This window comes from Molothrus ater, chromosome 8 (assembly GCF_012460135.2).
Source record: "Molothrus ater isolate BHLD 08-10-18 breed brown headed cowbird chromosome 8, BPBGC_Mater_1.1, whole genome shotgun sequence".
Lineage (NCBI taxonomy): Eukaryota > Metazoa > Chordata > Aves > Passeriformes > Icteridae > Molothrus > Molothrus ater.
In genome coordinates, this window is record NC_050485.2 from 25,981,831 (window position 1) to 26,001,563 (window position 19,733).

Genomic DNA, 19,733 nt, shown 5'->3' on the forward strand with positions numbered 1-19,733 from the left:
AACATGAAAACCTAAATATAGATCCAAACTGCTGAAAGTAGTGCTGATCCATAGATTTTATCTAGAGACAGATGACTTATGTATCTAACTTCTTTTCCCTTTTCTATCCTTCCTCCCACACCTGATGAAACTATTTAGATTTGCAATGTTGGAAGGCCACATACCTGAAGCAGCAGTGGGCTTGTTTAAACACAATTTTCCGGTATTAGTTTTATAGATCCAGAGATGACTAATAAGGAAGTTTCTTCATTCAGTATTCATGGATGACCAATTTTTGCTAGCATGAGGAACAAAGCTGGTATGAGAAGGTCATGTTGCCCAGGGAGCAATTCAAATCTCCAGAGTGAGTCATGACACTGGTATCTTAAGACACAGAGAGAAAACATAGTGCAAAACTCAAACAGGGGTATTTTTTTCTTCTGCCTTTTAATTTTTTTGAGCTATTTCCTGGCAGATTTATTTCACTAGCACTCCTGGTGTCAGTATTCCTAGACTTAGGGCATTTATTTGGAGTCTCCACCTCCCTTGTATTGTAATAGAATGAATATGGTAGCTGCCTGGTTAAAACAGAATGGTCACCATAAGAAATACTATTGGCATGAATTCAGATGAGTTTTCATAGTACATTTCTCCTTTTTTAGTTTCTTTGGTGATTTGAATATGCATTGCAGCAGTGGAGAAGGTAGAGGTGTTTCCTTTGGCAGGCACCACACAGCACAATTACCATATCAAATTATTGCATATCCTAAAATTATACTGATAATGCTAGTGGTCTGAAGGCAGTAAATGCACCCCTAGATGTGATGTACCTCAGCAGGTCTGCTTGTATCAGAGGCTCCTCTACACCAGAGTTGTTGTGTACATGGACCACAGTTTGGTCCACACTCCCTCCCAGGATCACTGCTGAAGTCAGAAGGGCAGGATATTTGCAACTGGCAAAGCTTTTAGTGGCATCTTCAATTAAGTCAGTGGATCTCTCCTAATTCCATTTCCCACTGCACTAAAAACTCCCTACCAGTAGATAATGATGCTTTTCAAACCATGAAACCATATTAAAAGTTTAATCTGGATAATATGTAAAATAACAGAATCAAAGTTCAATAAAATCTAGGCTTGGTTTCAGATTAATGTAAAACAAGGCAAAATTAGGCTGTCATATAATTTTACGGCTAGCCTTGGGGGAGATCTTGTCAGGAACTGTGGTGCAAATCATTTGAAGTATTACATCAGCTATGTTAATACTTTTTTTTTCAGTGAAACCACTTGGGAAATAATCTTCCTTCTCTTTGGGGCATCTGTATAGATTTGAACAAGGAAACATTATTGGCTTTGAAACTTTAAATCACTGTGAACTAGTCCTGTCATCAGTTGTATTAATAATACAAGTAATTTTAGTACAGAGTGTTTGGTAGATATTGATTTTCTTCTTTTTCAGAACTTGTCAAGCTTTCAGGCAATATATTTACATTTGCAGGGTATTAAAGAACTCTCTGTCAAGGCCCAAATAAGCTTCTATAAAAATGTGTTGATTTGAGAAATTTTTGAAAAGTTCCAATTTGTCTATTGGAGAAATTGTAGGAAGCAAGGAGGAAAATTTTATCGTAAGTAGATGTCAGTCTCCTTAGCACAGAAACAGGAAGAGAGGAAGGAGAATACAGAATAATAGAAGGAAGGAAACTAGGCATGGTTTAACCTACAGGTGAAAGTTAACAATTTGTGTTCTGCTGCAGGAAGAAATGCAAAATTGAGCCAATGTTTAGCACGTACCCAATGGACATACTAAACTAGATAAAATGTATATTCACCTCAAAAGAAACAGAACTGTTTCATGGAGCTGTTTATTTTCATTAGACAAATTGACCTCTATATTTGTATTCGAAGCTATAAACAATACAAGCCAGCATGGAGCAGCTTCACTGTGGTTTGCTTTTGTGTAAAAATATATTCAACAGTGATTGTAAGTTTATTTAGGTGCTAATTCTGTAATAACATGGCCTTTAAGTGCAGTTTTAATAATTTTTACTTTACAATTCTCTTTTTTTTCAATGTTTTTTCATTAAGATAGACTTTCACTTGAAGAAACTTCAAGTGTGTCAGTAGTTCACTTGGCTGGGGACAAGGCTCTGAGATGCAGAAAGATGTAGACATCCCCTGGGCAGAATGTGAACAGCCTGTTTGGAAAGCAGCATCATTCACACAGGCAGCAGGAGGATGTGGGCACCAGTGCAAGGGCTTTCCATGTCTAAATTCAACATTTGTGTGAAAACTGGAGGTAAGGTGCAGAAACACAACTGTCTTAGGGTTCAAAGCCTGGTTACACTCTTTAGCCATTTAGGAATCCTGCATTTCTGGTTTTATGCAGGTGCTCAAGTGGGCAGGTTTGATCTTCTTTTTGCTTCATCTGAGCCTCTCAAAAGAGAAGACGTGCAGCCAACTTGTGCATGCACCCATGTTCAGACTGCTCAAGCTTGTGAGGAAAGGTAGCAGAGATGCCCTGTATTTCTTTGGTGATCCAATGAAGGCAGTTATTTACAGCTCTCAGCTCTCATGGAAGAGCCAGGCTTTGCTAGGTCAGATCCTTCAGGCAGAGGATTTTTAGGGGTTACATGGAGAGGGTGACTTGGAACCTGGATGCCTGAGATATTGGTAGGGGTTTTATTCTGTCAGCCATTTGCAGTTAAACCCTGGGCTAAGTTATTTTCCTCTTGTCCCTGCTCCCCAGGTGCAGAGTGGGAACACAGTGGGTAGAAGCTCACAGGCACAGAAGCACTACCAGTTGCTCAGGCTTCTCTGCTGGAGCACATAATGAAAGGAGTGTGCTGGGTCACTCAGCTAAGTCATTTTATTTACCCATTGTCGCCTGAAATAGCGTCAAGCGAGCGTGACGCATGCTGCGCTCTGCCGAGGCCCACAGAACATATGTTGATGTACAGGCTGGGAGCCCTCCATTGCTCTGTTCCTCTTCCCTGCCTGGCCTTACCCTGTGCCTGCTGGCACTCTGGCCCTCGTCTTCCAGAGTGTGGTGACGTGGAGGCGATGACAGAGGCAAGGCTCCTGAAGCACACATCTTCAGAGAGCTGCTGCTCACAGGAGAAATTAATATACATCAGGTAAATCTGCGGCTGTAAATGAAACCTTGGGACTCTTCCTCAGCCGTGACTAATCCTGTGCGCACTGTGACTCAGCTGGTGAAGCATTTATCAGGAGAGCTCCCAGAGCACTCAGCTATATGCCTTGTAAATAAAAATATCTTGTTTTCTTGTAGCAAACAGAATCATTGAACCTAATTTCATCGCCTCTTCCTTACTCCACCAAAAATAAGCCACTATAAATGTTTATAGCCATGCAAGAGAGGAAACATCATTGATAGTAAACACACTGCCTTAAATTCACATGTGTTTAGTTCCTGATTTCCAAGTTCAAAATCTTAAGGCTCTGGAACCTGACTGACTTCAAATTATTTTGTGAAAACATGCTTTTGGTCTGCTTTGTGGTTTATGAGCTGCATGGTGATGAAACCAGACTTAATTCATCAAGTTTATATTATGGGTAACCTGTGTATGTTGGCTGAGGTTACTTAGAAGAGACTGTGAAACTCACAGGTTTTTTTGAGGGACATGGAAACAGAACTTAAAATAAGTATATTATTCATCGTTTGGTTACCCCACCAAAAAAAAAAAAACCCTGCTAAATTCTAGGCTGAATCCAAACTTGACATCTGATTTATCACAAATTCCTGCAAAGCTTATTGTACTTTCCCATGTTTCATTGGGGTTTTGTTGACTTTTTGGCTAAGTCAACCCCTCAAATCCTAAGTGCAAATTTTCTTTCTCATTTTAGCTAGGTTGTAGCATTTACTGCAAATTGTTATTTAAGCCTACGTCTTGAACTATGGAGTTGTTTTGTTGTTTATAAACTGCACCTGCTCCAAGATCTTTGTGCATAAAATGTAGCAACCTCTGCCCCCAGTATATTTACTGGGAGTATTGCTGTCAGTGCAGCAGCCCTGATTGTAATAAGGATAATTTTTTACAACTCTTAAAACCCTAAAGTCACCTTTCATGTCAACTAATACTGCCAAACATGTTTATTGTATTACTTTGTATTCTGCTGGAGTCCAGCATCTTTTTTACTCATTCTCATTCTTACTCATTCTTTCATGAAAAACTTTTCTTCTTTGAATACAATCAATGTCTTCAGAAACTGAGCGTTTTCAATGTTTTAGATAAATGTTTTGTTTGCTATCATATGGCTGGCTTTGAAGAGTCTGTTTGAGAGAACCTTTAAATCAAATATGTCCCAAATAACCTATTTTCTTGCTGTTTGAAATCAGGATTAGGCAAACAGCAGCTGAGTACAAAAGTTGTGTTTGAGCTTTGAAGGCTGCTATAAAAACAGTATTTCACATGTTCTGCATTTTTCCTGGTTTTTTAGTTATGGGTAGCATGAGTGGATAGAAACAACTTCAATTTATATGGTGATAAAATTGCTTGCTGTGAAAATGTAATTACTTGAAAATATCTCAGTCGTGCTTCTCAGTTGTGCTTCTCACTTTTGTTGGAGACACTGAATCAAGCTATTGGGCAGGGTGTGATTAGTTGATCCTGGAAAACAAAATGTCTCAGGGTGTCTCTTCATTATTTAGACTATTTGTCCTTAGGTCATCTGGATTATTCCAGCTGGAATATGCAGTAGGTAAAATTTTACAGTGGGAGCCTTTTGCTAAATGTGAAACAGATGGGAGAATCCTAGCCTGCATCTCAGTGGGTAGGAATTTGTGTGTAAAAACAGCATCAGTTTTGTCAGACCACCTTACAGGCAACAAATAGTTCCAGGGCTAAAGCTGGTAGATTGAGTTATACCAATGCTTCATGTAATCCTTAGGTATAATACACCTCTCTGTGTTTCCTTATAACATCTTGCCTGAAATCAGCCTAGTTCTGTCTAGCAAAACTACTTCATTTCTTAGACTTGTTCTTGCTGTAGATTTGTGTCATCAGGTAAGTACCCACATGGTACTTGGCATGGAAATGTCCTTGCAAATTAGAAATGTACCTGCAAATACATTTTAGAGATGCTGAAATATCTCACTGCATGAAGCTGACACATATTAAATCAATTTAGCATATTTCAAAGCCAAGAAAATGCAATTGCAGGTTCCTTCTTCTTTTTGTGGTGTTCCTGCCAAGGAACCCAGCTGGGTGAGTTTTGGAAGATGGCACAGTGACACCTTGGGGTCTCTCTGTAGTGTGCCAGTCACACAGACACCTTGCTTATCAGTTCTTCCCCCCACCCCTCAATAGCAGTCGCAGTGTTCACGGCTCCCCACTTTTCAGCTATGGTTCATTACAGGACAGGTAAGCTGGCAGATTTAGCTCACAGTAAAATTCCTTTGGATGGTGAAAAGGTCAGCGGATACTTGAAAATTAAGAGTTTTGTTACCATGAGAGGAATGAAATGCCCTGGTTTTTCACTTTAGAACATCATGTAATTCTTGCTGTTTGCTTTTTTGAATAGTGTGTCATACACCAATAGCACCTGCCAAATACCAAGCAGGCATTTGAGTTATTTGTGTCATCATTCTCAGTGGAATAAATGGGAGAGGCTTGGGTGAGAGCATACAAGGCAGTCTTCATACATCAGACTGTCTCTTTGCAAAGCAGCTGTGAATTTAATGGGAATATAAATGAGAAGTGGCTGATAATTAGGCTGCTGGATGTTTTAGCATTGTTATTGTTAATTTCTAAAAATCAGCTAGATAATCTGGAGAATTCTCTTGAGAAGCATATATTTTTTCTTTTTAATATCCTAAGCAGGGTTTCAACTGGGTGACATGGTAAGTTACAGCTCCTGGTAGGAAGTGGGTGTCAGAAGGGACTTAAGAAGGGTCCCTCAGAGATGAAAGGAAGAGGGCTGTGACGGGAAAGATCAATTTTCCCTTTGCTCCCTCCACCTCTGAATCCAATCATGCAATCCTTACATGAGTTGTTACTGATGTGATTTATATGCTTTTTATAGTGGCTGTGAGAGTAGGTATGAAAATTGATTTCTGTGGCAATCCAGTCTTACTTGCACTTGGAGACAGGCTGTTGCATGGTGCTAGTTCCAGCCTTCCCCATATACCCAGGCAGCCTCTGCTGTCTTTACCCAGCTGCTCTCTAGACTGCAGAACAGCATTCCAGATCATGCTTTGCTTCCCATAACCTCCATCCAAATCCCTTGGCCTTTTCTACAGCATTCTCAATTAAACACTAACAGTGAGTTGCTTGGGAAAGCAGTTGTGTGCTGGAGCTGAATGCTGTGCCAGGTCAGCAAGTTTGTGCGTGGCTGCCTGCGCCTCCTTCCTGTGCCAACACAACAGGCATTCTCTTTTCCTACACTGTGAAACACAGAAGGGCCAAGTGCATTTACCGCTCTGGGGGGTTGATTAGGGGAAGAGAGATGGCAGTTTCCTGCAGCAAAATTGAGATTGTTTAAGGGTAACAGGGAAAGATTCTTTCTGCCCTTTGCAGCGTGCTTGAGAGGAGCAGTTCCTCACTACTCTTGGTTTATAAGAGTAAATTACAGCTTGTGTTGCTGTTTGGGACATTTTTGTACGCAGCCCCGTACAAAAAGGGCTACGCTACGGAATAGCCCTATTTATTACATCAGAAGCCTTCTTCTTCCTGGGCTTCTTCTGAGCTTTCTTCCACTCAAGCCTGGCTCCCACACCCGAACTAGAAGGACAATGACCACTCGTTGGAATCAAACCCCTCAACCCCATAGAAGTCCCACTCCTAAACACTGCCATCCTCCTAGCCTCAGGGGTTACCGTCACATGAGCTCACCATAGCATCACAGAAGATAACCGAAAACAAGCAATCCAGGCCCTATCCCTGACAGTCCTCCTAGGATTCTACTTCACCGCCCTACAAGCCATAGAGTACAACAAAGCACCCTTTTCCATTGCCAACGGAATCTATGGCTCAACATTCTTTGTCGCCACCGGATTCTACGGCCTACATGTAATTATCGGCTCTACATTCCTACTAGTATGCCTCCTACCCTTAATTAAATACCACTTCACATCAAACCACCACTTCGGATTTGAAGCAGCCGCCTGATACTGACACTTCGTAGACGTCATATGATTATTCCTCTACATTTCTATCTACTGATGAGGATCTTACTCTTCTAGTATACTAATTACAATCGACTTCCAATCCTTAGAATCTAGTTTAAATCCAGAGAAGAGTAATAAACATAATCTTGTTCATACTGACCCTATCACTAACCCTGAGCATCCTCCTAACAGCACTAAACTTGCCCAAATAACCCCCAACTCAGAAAAACTATCCCCATACAAATGCAGATTCAATCCCCTAGGATCTGCTCAACTCCCTTTCTCAATCTGCTTTTTCCTAGCAGCCATCCTATTCCTTCTATTCGACTTAGAAATCGCCCTACTCCTTCCACTACCATGAGCTACTCAAGTACAATCCCCTACCGCCACCTTAACCTGAACTTCCATACTTACCCTCCTCCTTACCCTAGGACTGGTACACGAATGAATTCAAGGCGGACTAGAATGAGCAGAGTAACAGAAAGTTAGTCTAACTAAGACGGTTGATTTCGACTCCACAAATTATAGCTCTCACCCTATAACTTTCTTTATGTCCTACCTCCACCTAAGCTTCTACTCAGCCTTTACCCCAAGCAGCCTAGGCCTAGCCTTTCACCGAACCCACCTAATCTCTGCCCTACTATGTTTGGAGAGCATAATACTATCCATATACATTGCCCTGGCCATATGACCCATCCAAGTCCAATCATCAATCTCCACTATGATGCAGCAATAGCATCTTGAAATGCTAGATGCTATTTTCAAGATGCAGCAATAGCATCTTGAAATGCTAGATCAGGGACACTGCTTCTACAACGTTGCCTGAGATGAGAAGGTGTGAAAACTGAGATTAATTCTTTGAGATTTGTACTGCTTCAGCTGAGAATACGGTTCCTGTGCACAGGCATCTCTGTAATGATAGATCTGACTTGGCATGTGAATTTAGCACTGAGTGACAGCTCTCTACCAAGGACTGCCCAGATGGTGAGCTCTTGTAAAGCTTTGCTCCTTTTCCTCTCAGACCTAGTTGTTAGGATCTTTTGTATCCTCACATGATCAGGCATGAGAGCAATGGCTGACTGACAGCAAGGTGAGGGGCAGAAGAACTGGTATGGCTCCATAAATGGAGGAAAAAGAGGCTGATTCTTACTGTCTTTTCATAGATGTGCCAGTACTTGCTGTCAAAAGGAGGATCCTGTAGTTGATAGTGGTTTGTTGTGGCTGAAGCAGAGACACTGGCACAAAGAGAGGCATCATCATGAGTGGGAGAGAGTGGTGCAGTGGCTGAGTAGATCATGGTGAAAAGTGGGAGGAAAGAGAAGCTGGGAGAGTCATCTATGTAAGAGTAATGGAAAGGTTAAGAGAAGAATGAAGGGACACCAAGGCAAAGGATGTGACAAATCTATCTGAAGCTCACTCTGTCAACAGTCTGCTGTGGTAAGGTAGTAGCAGAACATCCATTTGGAGCTGAATATTGCCTCAGTAATTGTTTTCATAATCCTCTTTCTACTCTAATACTGCAAATTATGCAAATATGCCAGGTGCATGATGGGTGCAGGATGCTGCTCAGAATCCCTCATGAGCATGCAAGACTAATAGGCAGCTTTTGTCCAAAGCACAGCTCTTCTGTGTGACTCACAGTACTGGCTGCTGTTGAAATATCCAGCAGTCTGTTTTGTTTGTCCAATATGCCACCTGATAGCTAAGGTCATGTAATAGGTTTTTGGCATTCTGGAGCTGGTATGGAAATGTTCACAAGTGAATACTAATCACCTTCCAGATCTCGTGCTGCCTGCTTTGATGTGGTGGGGAAGAGTGCAGTGCCAGTGCAAGGATGCTGATCCAGGAAGAGAACGTCTTAGTTCTGTCATGGATTTTCTTCAGCAAGTCATGGCAACTTGTTCAACTTGTTGTACAGTGGGATCATGCTTTACTGTGGTGGTTTCCTTTCCATCATTATTATCCCTAAGAGCACAACAAAACCATAACACCTCAGATGTTACTTGCTGGTGGCATGACAGATGCTGTTACTGTTGTGGTAATCTGCACGATTACCTACCACGTAAGGGTGGTGCTAGCTCACTAAAATTCGAAAGAACTGATGGCTCAGCCCAAAGTACAAACATTGCTATTGTGTGACTTGCTTGTTTTTGACTTTTAGCTAACAGTTGTCCCATCAGAGTGAGGATAATGCATAGCAGATGAAGAGCAGTGATTTTAGGGAACTCTCCACGCAGGTGATCCATGTGTTGTTCTATTTACTTTTTTCTCAGTTTAATTTATTGTAAAAGACCAGCTGCTGACCCAAAACATAGCCAGGGAAAGAAACATAAAAGTGCAATGGTACAGGAGTTCTCCTTTTGGATTGTTTCAAAATGTTTGCTTACAGACAGGAATTCCTGCTGCTTGGGTTTTAAGATTTGTCTTTTCCACTGCCTCCAAACTGATTCACTCTCACTTATGAAGAGAGGCATTTAGCATGCAGCTCCTCCATTTTTCTGTTTCTCTATTCTCAGTGAGTAACTCCAGTGTTTCTTTGGTTAATTAAAGTTTACTGCAGGAGGAGCAGGAGTGGGTTGAGAGCACTGATGAAGAGATGACTAACAAAGTAATCGGCATGTGATTAAAGTGTGGGCTGACAGGCACAGATTAGCCCTCCCTGGACTCTGCTTTTATCTTAGCTCCATGTTTGAAATAATTCTGGGTAATAATATAGAGAATTTCTATCCCATCTAGCTTATCACTTTACAGCAAACTAGACAAAATGACTCAATTTCAAACGATTCTGAGTCAGCTCAGGCTGCAGCCACACATTGTGAGGTTAGGTGACTGACTCCTCTTTTGTTTCTTTAAAATTCTTTCCCTGTGTGAAGTATAGGGGAGAGAGGGTTGGTCAGAGTGGAAAGCTGAGGTGGCATTATAAAACCTCATGAAGCATTGGTGACAGTCATGTCACAGAACACTGTGTGACCTGGCAGCAGCTGAAGGCTGGGGTGGATGTAAAGGTTTGAGTGGTGGATAAATCACAAAGGGAAAAATAAAACTTTTCCCAGAGGGAGAGTCACCACCTACACTTGCACAGAAAGTTGTTTGCTCTGTGTGGTGGCTCTATCAGATTTTTTTTACCATAAAAAAAGCATGAATTCATTTATTCTTTTTTTTTTCTTTTTAAATTATAAATTTAATTTGTTGGGTTAATGACAGCTGCCTGATGCAAGATGACAGAAAGACCTGCTTTAAATATGTCATATTAACACTTCCTCCAGCTACTCATATCCTTTTCCACCTCAGTAATTCTGATATCCTGTGAGTCTAATACTGAGGCATTACCTGAGCTGCTGTGCAGGTAATAAAATAGTGTTTTGTTTTTTCACCAACATGCAGAGAGAGCACTGAGATGTCTGTTTCCCCTCCCCAGACTCCTCCATCTGCCACTATGGCCCCAGTGAGGACTGTTTGGAAGCTAAAAGGGCCAGCATCCAAGCTGAAGGTACCAGAGGAGGTGGCAAGGGAAGGAAGGAGAAATCCTATGGGGGGGTGGTGTCTGTGGCACACCAGAGGCACTGAGGCTTCCTCAGTGGTGACTGCAGTGCAGTGCTGAGGTGCTCATCCTATCAGAGAGCACAAACAGCATCACCTGAACTGCCTGAGCAGCTGCTGCTGCCAGCACTTTCCATGAAGCACAGAAGTCATTACTAAGAAAGGGAACTTAAACCACTAAGTTATTAATGGATTATTTGTGGAACCTTAGAATAAGGAAACAAAAAGAAGAAGGAAAAAAAAAAAGAAAAAACCAGGAACCCCTAGGTTCCTGGAGAGTTCAGTAAAGTTTTAGTATGTCATTTTTCTCTGAGCATAGCCCACAGTAGCCCTGTACTACCCATGCTTAGGAGCTTTCTTTTGGAAGGTGCAAAATTGCCACTTCCAGCTGCTGCAGATGTTGGGGAACCATGAGGAGACTGTCAGTGCAGTTCCATCATACTCAGTGGTAGTAAAATAATTTGAATCATTCTTATCAAGGAAGGGATAGTACATCTGAATAACTCATTCCTAATGTCTGCTTAACATAGTTGTGACAATTTGCATTCTTTTGTTGATGGAATATGTGTCAAACTAGTCTAACAAATTGATAATTTTTTCTTCTTGCAGGATAGAATTGGTTTACCTATTTGATTTTAAAATGTTCTTTTAAAAAAGCTAATTTGTCATCTGCTTAAAGCTGTCAAATGAATGCTTGTTTTAGAAGAACTTACAAGTTAGAATAGTGTCTTAATCAGGTTTCTTGGCACAGCACTTAATGATGCTCTCTTTAAAGCCAAAACAAAAAACCCAGGGATGCATTCTTTACAATAGAGAGTGAAAAAATTAGATGCTTCATGCCATAAGGAAGTATGGGTGTTTGCACATTAGCTGAACAATATCTTCAACTTCTAAATTAGTTGTTGTCTGTACACAGAAAAACAAAGTCCCAAAACCACAAAGTCTGCAAAAGTCATTCTTGAGATAGGTATGATCCTTCAAGTTCACAAGAATGATTTTAGGTGTTGTGTTCAGTTCAGCATAAAGACCTTGAAAGTGGCACAACTATAACCCCAACCTCCTCCTTCTTCTGCTTCATTCTTGTTTATTTAAATATGGGACTTCATGGAAATGGCTAGGAAAAAAGGCTGCCAAGCACTAGGTTGCTCTTCTCTTAGAATTGAACAGTTCAGGTTGAAAGGGACCTTTGGAAGTCACCCAGTCCAACCCCTATATCATCTTTACTGTGATAGGAATTGGAGCCTGAATGTGAATAACAGATTAGGGTGGGAGGGTGTTTGGAGTGGCTCCCTCCACCCTTGTTCTGGACCAGACGTGGGCAGGGAGTAGGTTTTAGTGTTGTGGGCTGCTGTTTTTAAGTCTGAAAGAATCTCACTGAATGAGTATGGATCGGTTAGACTGACAATTGGTTTGTTGGTGGGTTTTTTTCCCCTACTCTGATTTCAAGACTATTATTGGTACTCTTTTTTAGATCTGAAAGCCAGATGAGTGTTAAAAAGAAAAAATTGTGAGGGAGGAGATACTGTGTAATGCAGTTTTAATTGCAGCTTTCAATATTTTGAAAATAACCTTAAACAAAATAAAATCATCAAACAACTTCCTAGACACAACAGATTATTTTTCTGTGGTTTTGCTTTTTACAGCAAAGTTGCTGAAGTCATGTTGACCAGCTTTCATGCCAAGTTCCCAATGGTACTAGCACAGCAAAAAATGCCTTTTTTTTTTTTTTTTACATCTGGAAGCAAAAACCATCCAGTACATCCAGTCTGGTTGCCAGTGTGGGTGTCCAAATAGCCATGCCAGCTCTAGTGGGAATTACGTGGGAACTGGACTGCTACAAAGGAAATTTTGGGGGAACCACAAGAACAGTAACTTTTGAACCAGGAACTCTCTACTGTAACAGTCCTTGGTCTGGCCATCCTAATGAGTGACTAATTGGCTTCCTTGGAACAAGGAAGCGAAGCAGTTCCTGGCATGTGGTTATCAACCAGCAGCTCAAGATAGGCAGGTGATGCGAGTTCCTTCTTTGAGTTCTGTCTGGGTTTTTGTATGACATCTGAGCACCAAACCACCAAGTAAAGCCTTTGTGTCTGACCTGCCAGGAGATTCCTGGGGTCTCTGGAAACTGCAAGATGACTGGGGGCTTAGCTGGTAGCTAGATTCTATTTTATCATTTAGTCTCCCAACTTGTAATACTTTGTGCTCCCTCAATCCTGGCTCTGTAATGAATGTTGCTTTGCTTAATGGCAGTAAACACAAAACAATCTATTTGTCTGTGCAGCTGCCATCAAAGGTGTCAGTTTTGGTTGACATTTTGAATGCTGCTGTATGTGCAGCTTGGAAACCTGTTGGTCTTTGCATGTCACATTGCTCTGTAATAAGGTCCATTGAGAGAGAAGTGGAGCTATCATCTGTTACACCACCAAGGGAGACTATGAAACTGCTCACAAGGACAAATAAAGAGAGCTGAAAGTTGTTTTCAAGCTTCCCCTTTGCTTGTCCTGAGTGAGGGGATGGGGGAGGAAGGACCTGCTTTTTGCAGATGGTAGAATGATTCACCCGTTAATGGGATCTTGGAGGCTGGCAAGAAAAGATGTCATTAGCTGTGCTGCACGTCTGTGCTCCGCACATTGGGTCCGGCGCAGCGCGCTGGGCGTGCTGGCTCTGCCGGCTGCTCGCTCCACCAGCGCCTCTCTTACCCTCTGCTTACGCACATCCAATGCTGCTCCTGATAAACTCTGATTTATGGGCAAGTGACTCTCTAATGGAAAAGTGCTCTCATCTGCTAGGATGACAAAGAGCTACTCTTTGCTTATTAATAGTGGTTTAAGAGACAACTTGCAGGTTGATCGGCAGTGAGATACACAATTGGGTTGCAATTTTCATTTTAATCCCCTTAATTTTAAATACATAATAATATGAGATCATTGTAGTGACCACTGTGGCCAGAACTTCTTGAACAGAGTGACAAAATACTGGGTTTGTTAGTGCATTCAATATTCATTAGCCTTTCACAACTAACTAACTAACTCTCAGCCTTCAAGAGTTCCAGGAATACTTGTGCAATGGGGATTATTTCTATATCTTTCACAGTAAAACCAGTGTTCAGTTGTCAAACATCATAGTACTTTAGCAGTGGCTTTTCCCATGACGACGATTCATGGGGTAGGCTTCAACTTTACTCATGGGAAGTTACATAAGGTGGTAAAATATGTTTTAAACTTTAGATTAACCAGGCTGTCACAGAAGGTAACTTTTGTTTTCAGTTGCAGGTTGGCTCTTGTCCAAAACGATAATTTATTTTCTGTGTTATAACACTTATACTGTGCCATTTTAAAGCTCTCAAATTTCTAAGAAGAGCAAAATGTTTAAAAAAAAAAAGGAAGACTGTGTCTGTTTGAATAGGCAAAGATGTAAGTTCTTCAGTTGGAGAGTTCTGTCTCTGTGTCAGTCAGCTGAGTGACTGTTGTGATGCTAATGCAGGTCTGAGTCTGGATTTGAAGCCTAAATTTATATAACTGAAAAACTCAGCATAGCTATGTTGAGAGAAGTGATTTTTGTTTTCTTATGCATCACCCAATTTAAAAGCTTTTTTCCTTTTCCATTATATTTCCCTCCTCTTCTGCTCTTGCATATTTGTTTTGACATGCTACCTCAGAAATAACTGATCCTCTCTTTCTTCATTGTAAAGAGTTGTGGTTTTTCAAAAACTCTGAGAATTTATCTGCACAATATTCAATTTAGTGGTTTAATATTTAATAATATTATATTATTCTGAGACATGGTACCTCCTTCAGCCTAAGTTCTTTTATTTGCACGGCAAATCTTTGAAGAAGATATGTCACAGCAGGCCTGCCTTATTCTAGTTAATAACAGCAAATTGTTCAAAGATTACTATTGTCTTTAAATCTTATCTATCTTAATCTAAATAAACTTTCAATGGCAGGTACATCCCTTCTTCTGAGTTGTTTTAAATGATAAGAACAAGTATATGACTAATTGTGGAATCATTGTGGAATCATACAGAGCTATTTGCTTTTTTTGGCCAGCTACCTTACCTGCTTGGGGTGTGCATTATATCAGGGAAACCAGCGTGATTCATAATGGAGGAGAAAATAAAGTGGTAGAAATTATAGAAAAGTGTTGAACAATATCCATTTGTAAGTTACCACTATCATATCTCAAAGGGGTTTAGAGCTGCTGTTTGGCTTTCAGCTGTCTACTACTAGTGATAATGTATTTGAAGACTGTATTATGTATCTAGTAAATTGTCTTCTAGGAAAGCACCTCTGTGCTGAGAAGCTGGCAGTAATAACATGGCATAACAGATAACATGGCATAATTGGTCTACTGTGCTTGGTAGGGAAGTGCCTTATTAGGGAATGACATTAACATTTCCCTTGTGTTTCTTTTCCTGAAATGTACTGACAAGATTACAAAGAGATTGTATCAATAAATAAGAGGCTTTGTAAAAAGCTATAAAGAACTGAAGAGTAGTGTACAAACACCATCAAATTCTTGCAGGGCTGTAGAGATACAACCTCATTTTACACACAGTTTAATGGGCTCAAGATAGGAGTAATGAGTTTCAGGTAACTGGAAGTGGAAAATGGAGTCCTAGGTCTTGGCTGTCATTTGGAATTAGCTGCCTGTACCAGCAGTATGCCTGAAATGTGCCTGGAACTGTCCTGGCTTGCCTGTGAAGGCTTTTTCTTGACTCACATTGTCCTCTGACAACAAGGGAAAGGGACCAGAAATACAAATGCTGGCTTGGCAAAATGGGGAGCATTTTGTATATGCCCAGACAATTGTACATCAGCCCAGGATATTGGCTCAAAGCCCTGGCCAGAAAGGTGAGAAATGTCATCCTGAAATCAGACATCAGGTCTTTTGCCATCCTGGTTTTGGCTGAGATAACTGGTCCCCCAGTCTGGTACCTTCTGAGAGCAGCTGTGCCCAACTAGGCACAAGCTGTGGCCAGCTCTTTCTGCAGCATGGCATCCTGTGATTTCTTTGTTCCTGACAGTCTCAGTTTTCTAAATCATGTGCTTTGAGGCCAGGTGGGGTGAAAAATATGAGTTTGCTGCAGTGCAGTGTAATATACATTTTATAGGTTGCTATATACAGTACAAAGGGAAGGGAAGGGAAGGGAAGGGAAGGGAAGGGAAGGGAAGGGAAGGGAAGGGAAGGGAAGGGAAGGGAAGAGAAGAGAAGAGAAGAGAAGAGAAGAGAAGAGAAGAGAAGAGAAGAGAAGAGAAGAGAAGAGAAGAGAAGAGAAGAGAAGAGAAGAGAAGAGAAGAGAAGAGAAGAGAAGAGAAGAGAAGAGAAGAGAAATTAGCTCTCCCAACATTGGAATGCGAACAATTCTCTCCTATTACCCAGCAGCAGTCACCTCAGGAGCTGGTTATGTGTAATGCACCAGTCATAAAGCAGTGGGAGTATGTTAAAAATCAAGAAATGGAGTGGAAGGGGGGCTGGGAGGTAGTCTTGGAAATGAGTAGTTCTCTCCCACTCAGCAAGCCAGTTCCATTATCTGAATTAATATAAAAATACCCACCCACCCGTAGGAATGTACTAAGTCACTCCCTCCATGCCAGATATCTCTGATTGAGAGTAACTGCTTGCTTTTGAGAGCCTGGAGTGGATCTCTGTGGAGTGCTTGAGTAGGAGGTGAAAAATCAGCAACTAATGTGATGGCTTCTGGTTTTATTTATTCTGAAACATTTTTTCAAGCCCAAACAGCAGCCTGCCAGGGAAGGTGTCTCTGCTTGGGATTCATTATAGTTATTAACAGTAGCAATATGTCTCTGGCTAATAACACTTGGTTTGTGAGTGACAGCCTTTGATTGGACAGTTTGCTCTGCCCTCCTGGGCAGGGGGTTTCTTCTCAGGTCACTGATTAAGTCGTTGCTAGATGATAATTTCATGGTAGGTTATGGCAGTACACGCTTGAACCAAAGATTACCACTGCTTGACTCTCTCAAGCTAGCTTTTTCACACATCTGCTGGAAATTGGAGACAGGGATCAGATCCTGCTTCTCAATTGCTGCCAGTTTGTAGCAGAATGAAGATCTTCTAGCAGAAATTTGCCACTTCAAATCATCTCTAATAGGAGCTGGATATAGAGTTCAACGACTTGATGCAATGCTGTCCAAGCTATCCATGTGCATGCAGGGACAGTGGAGGCAGGTTTATGGTTGGGAGCTTCAAGATGAAGCATTTAAGAGTGACTTTTCTGGACAATCTATAGGCATCTGGGTACAATTTCAAGACATTTAGGAGCTCTTAAAAATGGGTTGCTGTCAATAATAATTAAAACATTCCCCTTTGTCATTCAGTCTGCTGGACAAAGTTTCTGACAAGCATTGCTGTGGACTCTGTGCCACCTTTGACGCTGAGTGTGGTGCATCATTCAAAGACCCATCTGCTCATGCATTGGCAGCTTTTGGTCCCCTGGTCTTTGCTGAGGCCGGTGCTTTGGAAATGACTTGAGGAATGTGCAATTCCTGTAGTGTTTTGTGTTTGCTATTTGAACTGAGGTACTTAAAGAATGTTTGCAGCAATTGCTGACATTTTAAATACCATCTGCGACCCTTAATGAACACAATGTCCCTCTGCTTGCCCTGACTGTAGCTCTCAGTTTGCGCTACTGCTGATGTGTAACAATGATGCAGATAGCCTGCTATCAGTATTACTCTCTCATTAACTATGAAAGTCTTTCTTGGCAGATTGTTTGGGACTCTCCCACTCGTTGCAACACTTGAAAGCTTTTTTTATTAATCTGGTTTGAATGCAGCAGCTCTTTTTCTGATCTCAAATTATTGATTCTCTTTGTCTAGGGGAAATCTAGTGCTGCTTAACTCACTAACAAATGACACATTTCTAAAGAAGTCAGAAGACACTGATTGTTTAGAAATATCTCTACAATTTCTACCCAAAATCATAGCTCCCTGCGGATAAGGCTCACAGCAGTTTTCAGTAATTGTCAAAACAGCAGTGGCTGTGTTGTTCTTGCATTTCTTAAATGAAAGAGAGAGTGGGATTTGAGCAACGACAAGTATTAGCAATATACATCTCACAAAGATTTTCCTGAATTACTGTGAGGAAATGTCTCAACTTTGGTATTTAGGAAGGGTTGGGTTTCTCCACTAAAGGGGAGGTGATGCCCTGAGGTCAGCTATGTCTTTCAGCAGCTCAATCACTCCAAAACTTCCTCTTCTGGGTACCTCATTTGTTTGAGACAGACCAACTGTTCTGAAAAGTAAAAGAAGAGTCAAATCTTTCTTCCTGGAGGGTATATGAGTTATGGAGAGGCAAGAGAGGAAGGAAGGCAGGGGAAACAACTGGTCCCTTCATTGCTTTTCTTTATTTCTCTTTTCAAAAGGGTTATAAATGTCACTTCTCTTTTAATGTATCTGGAAGCTGAAGCACTCCTATAATGGAAATGGTCATATGGTTCTAGCACCACTGTAAGGTTTTTTTTTAGTGCTGTTTTTCATCTCTCCTTGAAAGAATCATCTAAGGGCAGGGTAGGTAGGAGTTTATCCTTTCCCTGTTAGAAAGTTTGGATTTGAAAAAATGCTTCCTGGTTTTGGGGTGGGGTTTTTTGTTTGTTTTTTGGGTTTTTTTGTTTGTTTGTGGTTGTTCTTATAAGGATCATCTAAAATAATTCAGTGGCCTTTATCACTCCAGTTACAAGCAGGGGGCTGCCTCATATAGAGTTTTTATTTTTCTTCTCCCTTCCCAGCTATATTACCTTAGCTGGTAGTTTTAGGACAGAATTGAATGAATGGGTGCATTCTTTCCTGTCTTTCCTGGGAAGTTCCTCAGGTTGATGTGTATTGTGTAGGAGTAAAATTGGCCTTGCTCTTGCACTGTTTTGCAAGTAAATCAAAGAATTGAGCTCATAGAGATGTCAGTCAGTTTTGGCTCCTTTGCTCGCACAGAATTCACATGATTTTCTTTACAGAGATATTATGAAGCTATAATTAATATTTTTTTGTGTACCTTGAAGTATTCTGGTGAGCTGAGCCCCGAGTGCAAAGGTTTAAATAGCTGAAGTAAACTATACCACATGTGCTTAGAAAAGCATTTGCAAAACGCTTCGTGAAATGATGAAGTTTGCTTCCCACACACACCTCCATGTGATGCATCATGCACTGTCTGCCTAATGAACTCTGGGGTGGACTGGAGCAGAGCTGTATCTTCAGAGACATGCTGCAGAAATAGAGACAGTGAAAGGAGAGTTTTCTGTCTCTGTCAGCTGCTGGCTTGGCTTAAGGCTTAGTACATCTCAATTTATTTGTTATAGGAGAATCTCTGATTTATTTTCAGCTTCAGCTTGGTAGATAGCAGAGCCTGCCACCAGCTTATATATTCTTTTGGGGCTTTGTTTTTGGGACATAATATAAATAGGTAAATAGGTGAGAGATGGGAAGCTGAAATGCCTGTAGGCAACACAGGTAAAAATAGAGCTGAAGCAATCTATGCTTCACAGCCTCAGGCCTCCTGTGTTTGTAATGGACCTTGCAGGCTGTTGGCAGTGAAGACTTGTCTGCCAGGGTGGTTCCTCCATTTGCTGCTCTTTTCACATAAGTAACTTTTTTTTTAAGTAAAATTCTTTAAAAAAACTTTGTGGCAAATAATTCAATTGTATCCTATTGCACACACTGCCTGCCTTTGCAATAACATACCTGATTAATGCAGTGGTAATTACACCTGCAAAACATGCAGACAGTTTGCACATGAAGACTTTGTCATATGCTAATGCTCTCATTTCCAGCATATTTGCATGCACTGATGAATGGAATTCCTCTCCAGCCTCTCTTTTATCAGAGGCATGATTTATAGCTTTTAGCCACCCACGGGCCACAGGGAAAGCTGGGAACAGAATCTGACTCTGAGTTGACTTAGCCATGGAACCATCCTTCCATGTGTTGAGTGGGTTTGGAAAAGTGCAGGAGGGGTGGCCTGGCTGTTTCTCCAGAAGATTAGTATTTCATTTCTCACCAGAAGGTCAGAGATGGGGAAAAGAATTCAAAGATATAACCAAAATCCACCAACCTAAAAATTATGAAGTCAATTTTGCAAG